The sequence below is a fragment of the Macaca fascicularis genome, chromosome 1, assembly GCF_037993035.2.
Source record: "Macaca fascicularis isolate 582-1 chromosome 1, T2T-MFA8v1.1".
Taxonomy (NCBI): domain Eukaryota; kingdom Metazoa; phylum Chordata; class Mammalia; order Primates; family Cercopithecidae; genus Macaca; species Macaca fascicularis.
The window spans coordinates 81,839,252-81,848,803 of record NC_088375.1 but is presented as its reverse complement, the minus strand read 5'-3'; the positions used below and the strand labels follow the sequence as shown (position 1 = coordinate 81,848,803).

Here is a 9,552-nt window from a genome sequence, read left to right as displayed (position 1 = left end):
TATATTGCATCCATTGTTGATTGAAATGTCATTATGTGTCACATTACTGTATTATCATCTATTACCAATATTTCTGTTCATTCTTATTTTTCATATTCTGTATCTTCTTTTATTTATTTATTTATTTCTCCCTCTCTTTCTCTCTCTCTTTCTTTCTCCCTCTCTCTCTCTTTCTTTCTTTCTCCCTCTCTTTCTCTCTCTCTCTTTCTTTCTCCCTCTCTTTCTCTCTCTCTCTTTCTTTCTTTCTCTCCCTCCCTCCCTCTCTCCTTCCTTCCTTCCTTCCTTCCTTCCTTCCTTCCTTCCTTCCTTCCTTCCTTCCTTCCTTCCTTCCTTCCTTCCTTTCTTCCTTCCTTCCTTCCTTCTCTCTCTCTCTCTGACTGAGTCTTACTCTGTCGCCCATGCCGGAGGGCAGTGTTGTGATCATGCCTCACTGCAGCCTTGACCTCCTGGGCTCAAGCAGTGCTCCCACCTCAGCCTCCCGAGTAGAGGGGATTAACCACACCTGGCTAATTTTTGTATTTTTTGTAGAGGTGAGGTTTTGCCATATTGGCCAGGCTGGTCTCGAACACCTGAGCCTCCAGTGATCCGCCTGCCTTGGGCTCCCAAAGTGCTGGGATTACAGACGCTGAACCACCATGCCCAACTTCCTTATTCATTTCTATCCTTTGGTAATTTTTCAGTGAGAGTATTTGGGCAGTAAACGTTCTAAGTCATTGTTTATTTTAAAATAATTTACTTTTTCCTCCCCTACCTATTCATCCCTGCTCCCTAACCCCTGGCAACCTCTGATTTTTTTTTTTTTTTTTACCATCTCCATAGTTTTGCCTTTTCCAGAATGTCTTATAGTTGGAATCATACAGTATGTAGCCTTTTCATATTGGCTTTTTTCACTTTGTAATATGCATTTTAAAGTTGTACTTCTTTTAAAATATTGTTTTGGTTATATGTGTCACTTTGTATTTCCAGATACATTTTAGAACCAATTTGTCAGTTCACACACACACTTGTGCATGCACATACACATGCACAAATACTTGTTAGGATTTTGGTTGAGATAATATTGAATATATAGATGAATTTGGGGGAAATTACTATATTTTAAATATTCAGTGTTACAATTTAACCTTTCATTTATTACATCATTCTTAATTTTTCTCAATAATGGCTTATACTTTTCTTAGTAGGGATGTTGTACATCTTAGAACCCTATTGGTTTTCTAATTATTCATCAATTAGCTTGGTAAATTGTACTTCACTAGGAATTAGCCAAGGTCACCTAAATTTGAAAATTCATTGGCTTAAACTTGTTCAGAGTCCTTTTAAAATATTTTTCATGTCTTCAGTTTCTATTAAGATGCTTCCCTTTTCATTTACAATGTTGATTATTTGAACTTTTTTTAAAAAAAATTCTTGATCATTATCATCAGAGTTTCATCATTTGATTTGGGTTTCCAAAGGGGCCAAGTTGGACTCTGTTGTTCTTCTGTCTTGTGTATTTGTTTACAATTTGTATTGTTGTTATTTTTATTATTTCCTTCCTTCTGCTTTCTTTGATTTTATTTTGCTATTCTTATATGACTTTCTTGGATTCTCATTGGCTCATTGCTTTTCAGCTTGTCTATGCTAGTCTGCTGGAGTGAAATGAAAGAATTACTTTTTTTATTTGTTTAAAAAATGTTTAATAACATAAAATTCAAATATATTCAAAAGTGAATGTGTCGTGATCTTTCACGTATCCATCACAGCTTCAACTACTAGCACATGGACATCATTTCATCTGTATCCTTACTTCTACTTGCTCCCACTGGCTATTGATTATTTTGAAGAAATTCCACATTATTCTTGCAGTGACAACAAACAATAATTCCTTACTATCATCAAATATCCAGTCAGTGTTTATATTTCCCCAATTCAATTCCCTTCTCTCTCCCTCTCTCCATAGTTTAATATTTAAATTGGGATTCAAATAAAGTGCAGACACAGTCTCTCGATCTGTGTGCTCTTCCTATGCCCGTCTCTCACTCCCTCTTTCCTTTGCAAGGTGCTTTTGAAGAAATGGGACCATGTAACCTATAGAGTTTCTCTTTGGATTTTTCTAATTGTGTCTCCTTGGTGTCATCTAACACATGGGTCCGTGGCCTATTAGGAACGGGGCCGCACAGCAGGAGGTGAGTGGCGGGCAAGTGAGCATGACTGCCTGAGCTCTGCCTCCTGTCAGATCAGTGGCAGCATTGGATTCTTACAGGAGCATGAACCCTATTGTGAACTACACAAGTGAGGGATCTAGATTGCATGCTCTGTATGTGAATCTAATGCTTGATGATCTGAGGTGGAACAATTTCATCCTGAAACCATCCCTCCTCCCCACCTGGGTCCGTGGAAAAATTGTCTTACATAAAACTGGTCCCTCATGCCACAAAGGTTGGGGACCGCTGATCTAACCTGTTGTTTGGTCCCCTATATTTCCTGTAAGCCAGTAGTTAGATAAGAGGCTTAATCCTTCAGGTTTGATTGCTTTTGGCAATGGTTTATATCCAGAATACATAAATAACTCCCAAAAGTCAATAATACAGAAACAAACAACCCAACTTTAAAAATGCATAAAAGATAAGAACAGATACATTTCACCAAAGAAGATATCTAGGTGGCAAATAAATACCTGAAAAGATCCTCATTATTAGTCATTACTAAATGATCTAATTTTAATTATTTAAACTAATTCATTAATAAAAATCAACTAATATGATTACATTAATAATAATTATGAAAGCAACCATGAAAATTACTTGCATTAATGTATTTAAATTTTTATGTTAAATACAAATTAACAGCACAATGAAACATCACTGTCTAATTAGTAATCTAATTAGAATGGCTATAATGAAAAAAGACTGACCATACCAAGTGTTGGCAAGAATGTGGAGTAACTGGAATTCTCATACACTCCTGGTGGAACATAAGATGGTGCAAATACTTTGGAAAATAGCTTGAAAGCTTTTAAAAAAGTTAAATATATAGCTACTATATGACCACTCCTAGCCATCTACCCAAAAGAAATGAGAACATGCTGTGTCTAGGCAGACCTATACACTAATGTGTTCATAACAGCTTTATTCATGTTTTTTTGTTTCTGTTTTTGTTTTTTTGAGACAGAGTTTCACTCTTGTTACCTAGGCTAGAGTGCAATGGTGTGATCTTGGCTCACTGGAACCTCCACCTCCTGGGTTCAAGCGATCCTCCCACCTCAGCCTCCCAAGTAGCTGGGATTACAAGTGTGTGCTACCACACCTGGCTGATTTTTGTATTTTTAGTAGAGGTGGGGTTTCACCACGTTGGACAGGCAGGTCTTGAACTCCTGACCTCAAGTGATCTGCTTGCCTCAGATTCCCAAAGTGCTGAGATTATAGGCGTGAGCCACTGCACCTGGCCGAACAGCTTTATTTGAAATAGCTCAAACCTGAGAACAACTCAAAGGTTCATCAAGAGATTAATGGACAAACAAATTTTGGTACATCCAGACCATGAAATACTACTTAACAGTCACGATAACAACAAAGAAGAAATGAAATATTGAGATACATAAAAACATAGATAAATCTCAAAATAATTATGTTAAGTGAAAAAAGCCAGCTCCCCTAAGTATATACTGTATGATTATACTTACATAAAATTCTAGAATATGCAGAGTAATCTATAATGAGAGAAATCAGATGGTGGCTACCTGGGGATGGAGTTAGGGAGGAAGGAAAAAAGAGGTAGGGATTTCAAAGGGTGCTGAATGTTAGGTTGAAACGTAATCCCCAATGCAATAATATGAAGAGGTGTGGTCTTTGGGAAGGGATTAGGTAATGAGGGCTCTGTCCTCATGAAGGGATTAGTGCCCTTATAAAAGAGGCCCAAGAGAGCTTGTTCACTCCTTCTGCCATGTGAGGACACAGCAAAAAGGTGCCATCAATGAAGCAGAGAGTCCCCACTAGACGCCAAATCTGCTGGTGTCTTGATTTTGGACTTCCCAGCCTCCGGAACTGTAAGTAATAAATTTCTATTTATAAATCATCCCATCTAAGGTATTTTATTATAGCAGCCTGAATAAACTAAGACAAACAGGCACCAGGAAACTTTGGGGTGTGATGGATATGTTCATTATCTTGATTGTTGTGACATCTTTTCACAGGCTTATGCATGTATCTAAGCCGTCACTTTGAATATTGCAACTTTTTATGTGTCAATCATACCTCAATGTGGTTGGCAGAATAACGGCCCTAAAAGATGTTCAAGTTTTGATCCCCAGAACCTGGGAATGAATATATTCCCTCTATGGCAAAAAAGGAATTCAGGTTACAGATGGAATTAAGTTTGTTAATCAGCTAACCTTAAAATAGAGAGATTATCCTGGATTATCTGGGTGGGCCCAATGTAATCACAAGTGCCCTTAAAAGTGGAAGAGGAGGCAGAAAAGTTGACCATAAGGATGCTACCGGAGAGGGATTTGAGTTCACTTTGAAGGTAGAGGCCGTGCGTGAAGGAAAACAACTTCTGGAAGCTGGGAACAGCCCCCATGTTACAGTCAGCAAGAAAATGGGGATGTTGGCTTTGCATCTACAGAAATTGAATTCTGCCAGCAGCAAGGAAATGGATTCTCCTCTAGAACTTCCAGAAAAGGGTATAGCGTGCTGACACCTTAATTTTAGTCCAGTGAAACCCATACTGGACTTCTGATCCACAAAACTGCAAAATAATAAGTTTGTGTTGTCTGAAGCCATTAAGTTTATGGACATATGTTATAGCAACAAACTAATGTACTCAATAAAGCTATTTTTATTTTAAAATGAATCTATTTTTAAAATTGCACTTCAGGCCGGGCGCGGTGGCTCAAGCCTGTAATCCCAGCACTTTGGGAGGCCGAGGCGGGCGGATCACAAGGTCAGGAGATCGAGACCACAGTGAAACCCCGTCTCTACTAAAAATACAAAAAATTAGCCGGGCGCGGTGGCGGGCGCCTGTAGTCCTAGCTACTCAGGAGGCTGAGGCAGGAGAATGGCGTGAACCCAGGAGGCGGAGCTTGCAGTGAGCCGAGATCGCGCCACTGCACTCCAGCCTGGGCAACAGCGTGAGACTCCGTCTCAAAAAAATAAAAAAATAAAAAAATAAAAAAATAAAAAAAAAATAAAATTGCACTTCATAGACAGTATTGCATACTTCTGTCAAGAGGCATATAAAGTCTAGTTAACTATCTGTGACGTTAGCTGCCATCAATTGCCTAGATTATTGCCTAGAACCATTAAGTCATCATCACTTCCTAGTGATGGCCTCTCAAGGCACAACATTTCCTTCTTGGTTAACTCAACCAAACTTCCTCCTGAGATTTCTACTCATTGAATCTAAGCCTTTTCTACGCTGTGGCTCCTTAAATATTTGAAGACATATCCTTACTTTTAAAAATCATTTTATTATGAAAAAATGGAAACACTATATAAAAATATAATAATATAATGAACCCCTTTATGCCCATTTCTCATCTTCAACAATTATCAACTCCAGACCAATCTCATTTCATTTACACCCTCATCTACTTCTTCCATCCTTTATTATTTTGAAGCAAATCCCAGATCTCATATAATTTTACCCATATATAGTTCTGTATATATAACTAGAAGAGAACTTAAAAAATAACCACAATATTATTATTACTCTTACGTTTACAATGATCTCATAGTATCATTAACTATTCAATGACTTACTCCTATTGGTTAAGCATATAATATTTATTTATTTATTTATTTATTTATTTATTTATTTATTTTTGAGAGAGTCTCAGGCAGGAGTGTAGTGGTGCCATCTCAGCCCACTGCAGCCTTGACATCCCAGGCTCAAGTGATCATCCCACTTCAGCCCCCTGAGTACCTGGGACTATAGGCACCTGTCACCATGCCTGGCTAATTTTTGTATTTTTTTGTAGAGACGAGGTTTTACCATGTTACCCAGGCTGGTCTGAAACTCCTGGGCTCAAGCGATACACCCGCTGTGGCCTCCCAAAGTGCTGGGATTACAGGCTTGAGCTACCACACCCAGCCTCATATGATCTTTTGTTTTGAAACAATTCTCATGAAAAGATCTTTCTGACTTAGAAAAAAAAAAAATGAGACACTCAGAAGAGGAGTAAATAATTTCACCTCCAAGTTCCATATGGTGACAATTTTTGGGCACATGATAATGATAGAAACAGGCTCACTGGGAAAGCTGAGTAACCATGTATACTTTGTCATTGGCAAAAACCTTATTCAGACTTACAAAACAATGATGTTAAAATGTAAAAAGTTATGCCTTTATATAATTCACAATTATATAAAAATGTCATTTTTTAATCCATTGAAAGTTTATTTTTGCAAATGTTTTATTGTTATAACTTAATTGTTAATTCAATTTTTCATAACCTTATTGCAACTATATGTATAAATGTATACATTTTTGCCGTGTCTGCATATTTACATATGCAAAACATATATGCATATGTATCACATGCAAAACAGATCTGCATATGCAGCACATGCAAAACATATCTGCATATGCAGCACATGCAAAAATATATGCATATTTTGCATATGTAATACCTGAGATGAAATAATAAGTCTGCTATTCCCTGGCGCTGTCTTACAAACCTCCAGTTCCTACACATCCTGACATGCTTCTTAGCAGCCACTCCATGGGTGCCCTAGTTGCCCCTAGATTATTTCAGTACATCATGCTGCTACTGCTGCTTGAGGTATCTGGGTGGCATTTCGTTTGCAGTTAGAACACCTACACCCAGAGATTCTGCCTGCCCTCTTTGCAGCCCTTCTGTTGTGGAAAGCACCTCTTTTCTGAAGCACACTGAGTGAGCAGCTGGATGATCTGATTTCCCAGCCTTCTACTTAACTGCTTGGGTTCTAGATACAGAGTTGACCACATGCTATGCACCCTATCTTGGTCTTGGACCATTTTGGTAGTTGGTAGCTAGGTTGCCTTTTCTTTTCCTCTGTCATTGCTGTGGTGGATGGCCTGAATTGTGCTCACTTGCTTGCTCTTTCCTGAAAGACACCTTTTTATTATTTTCCAAAATGGTTGACTCAACTCAAGAACCAGCATCTCCCCAGATTCAAAAGGGGTAAAGATTCTTAGTCTGTGCTGCTATAACAAAATAGCTGAGACTGAGACTGAGTAGTTTACAAACAACAGAAATTTATTTCTCATAGCTCTAGAGGCTGGGAAGTCCAAGGTCAAGGCACTGGCATCTCTTCAGATGTTGCTTTTTGAGTTGAATCAATCATTTTGACTTAAGTCTCCCATTTCTCCGTGAGGTTTCACTTCACCTGTATAATAATATCTGATCCCCATAGCAATCCTGTGAAGTAGGAAAAACAGGCATTATGATTCCCACTTAAAGACAAAAACTGAGGCTTAGAAAGAATCGTGTAGGGTTTTGAGAAGGCATAGATCTGTGAGGGAATGACTTGAATTAAAAATTCTGGCTGGGAGTTGTGGCTCATGCCTGTAATCCCAGCACTTTGGGATGCTGAGGCAGGGGGATCACCTAAGGTCAGGAGTTTGAAACCAGCCTGGCCAACATGATGAACCCCCATCTCTACTAAAAATACAAAAATTAGCTAGGCATGGTTGTGCATGCCTGTAATCCCAGTTACTTGGAAGGCGGAGGCACAAGAATCACTTGAACCTGGGAGGCAGAGGTTGTAGTAAGTTGAGATCGCACCTTGGCACTCCAACCTGGGCGACAGAGTGAGACTCCATCTCATAAAGAAAAAAAAAAGATTCTTAGTCTGTGCTGCTCTAACAAAATACCTGCGACTGAGACTGAGTAGTTTATAAACAACAGAAATTTATTTCTCATAGTTCTAGGGGCTGGGAAGTCCAAGATCAAGGCACCGGCAGATTCACTGTCTGGTGAGGACCCAGTCTCTCTGCTTCCAAGATGCCATGTTTCTGCTGTATCCTCTGGAGAGGAGAATCACTGTGTCCTCACATGGTACAAAGCAGAAGGGCAAAAGGGGCAAATGCCAGTTCCTACTATCCCTTCCATAAGGTCACTGATACCATTCATGACTTAGTCACCTCTTAAAGGCCTTGCTTCTTTTCTTCCTTCCTTTCTTTTTTTTTTTTTTTTTTGAGATGGAGTTTCGCTCTTGTCGCTGAGGCTGGAGTGCAATGGTGCCATCTTGGCTCACTGCACCCTCCGCCTCCCAGGTTCAAGCGATTCTCTGGCCTCAGCCTCCTGAGTAGCTGGGATTACAGGCACCCACCTTATGCCCAGATAATTTTTGTATTTTTGTAGAGATGGTGTTTCACCATGTTGGCCAGAATGGTCTTGAACCCCTGACCTCAGGTGGTCCGCCTGCCTCAGCCTCCTAAAGTGCTGGGGTTACAGGTGTGAGCTACCATACCCAGCCAGGGCCTCACTTAATAGTATCACATTGGCAATTAAATTTCAACATATAAATTTTGGGGAAACATTCACACCACAGCAGACTGTTTGGGGTAAGACTGGACAGCTACTTTGCTTGGGGAATGCAGAATCTAAAGAATACCATGGAGACCTGGGCTTCAGAGCCAAGGGAGACGAGGATTCTGGATAGAGAGATTCAGTTTTCCAAAGACTTTGCTTTACTAATCAACACCAACAGCAAGTAGTCCTGAGTGGGGAGGGATCTGACTCTAATACTGTGTAAAAATAGTTGCAGCTACCCCTTATGGAATGCTTATTAATGGGCCAGGGTCTTGGCTAAATATTTTACGTATACCATCTCCTTTAGTTCTCACAGTAAGTGTTTTCCTTATTTTACAGATGAGGAAATAGAGGCTTCCAGAGATTAAATACGTTGTCCAATACCACATGGCTATTAAGTGGCAGAGGTGGCTTCCAGTAGGGTTCTGTTTGACACTGCACCCATAATTTTAGCCATTCTATTTCTTTTCAGGGACTGACGTTCTTGAACACCAAGTGGGCTTTATTTTAGGGGCATAGCTAGGTGGACTTATGTTGTCCCTAAAGGAGCTAATTTTCCCCTGCTTGTGTCTAAGAAACATTTGTTAACAGAGACTCAGCAGGTCTTTGATATCTCTCTCTCTCTTTTTTGAGACAGGGTCTTTCTCTGTCACCCAGGCTGGAGTGCAGTGGAATGATTATAGCTTACTGCAGCCTTGAACTCCTGGACTTGAGCGATCCTCTTGATTCAGCCTCTCAAGCAGCTGAGACAACAGGCATGCACCACCATGCCTGGCTAAGTTTTAAAATTTTTTGTAGAGATGGAGTCTTGCTATATTGCCTGGGCTGGTCTTGGACTCCTGGCCTCAAGCAATCCTCCTGCCTTGCTCCCCACAAAGTATTGGGATTATAGGCATGAACCACCATGCCCTCTTGATGGACCAATCTGTTGCTGTCCTGAAGGTCTTGCTGCCCAAGAACTAACATACTTGGTAGAGGTTTTATTCTAGTCTGTTGAAAAATCCTTTTGTTTATTGCCCTGTACCTTTGTTTTTGGAAACTTATTCTGAAGTTTA

At 39.7% G+C, this 9,552-nt stretch overlaps 1 protein-coding gene across 1 annotated transcript in view; it reads left to right on the top strand.

Annotated features, from left to right (window-relative positions):
• The first annotated feature begins 3,915 nt into the window (after positions 1 to 3,915).
• The window catches only part of TP53BP2 (tumor protein p53 binding protein 2), a 104,146-nt gene continuing 98,509 nt past the window's right edge, over positions 3,916 to 9,552 (top strand). The window contains exon 1 of the mRNA XM_045397704.2: positions 3,916 to 4,027. The gene's annotated coding sequence lies outside the window, so the exon portion shown is untranslated. The remainder of the gene's footprint in view (positions 4,028 to 9,552) is intronic.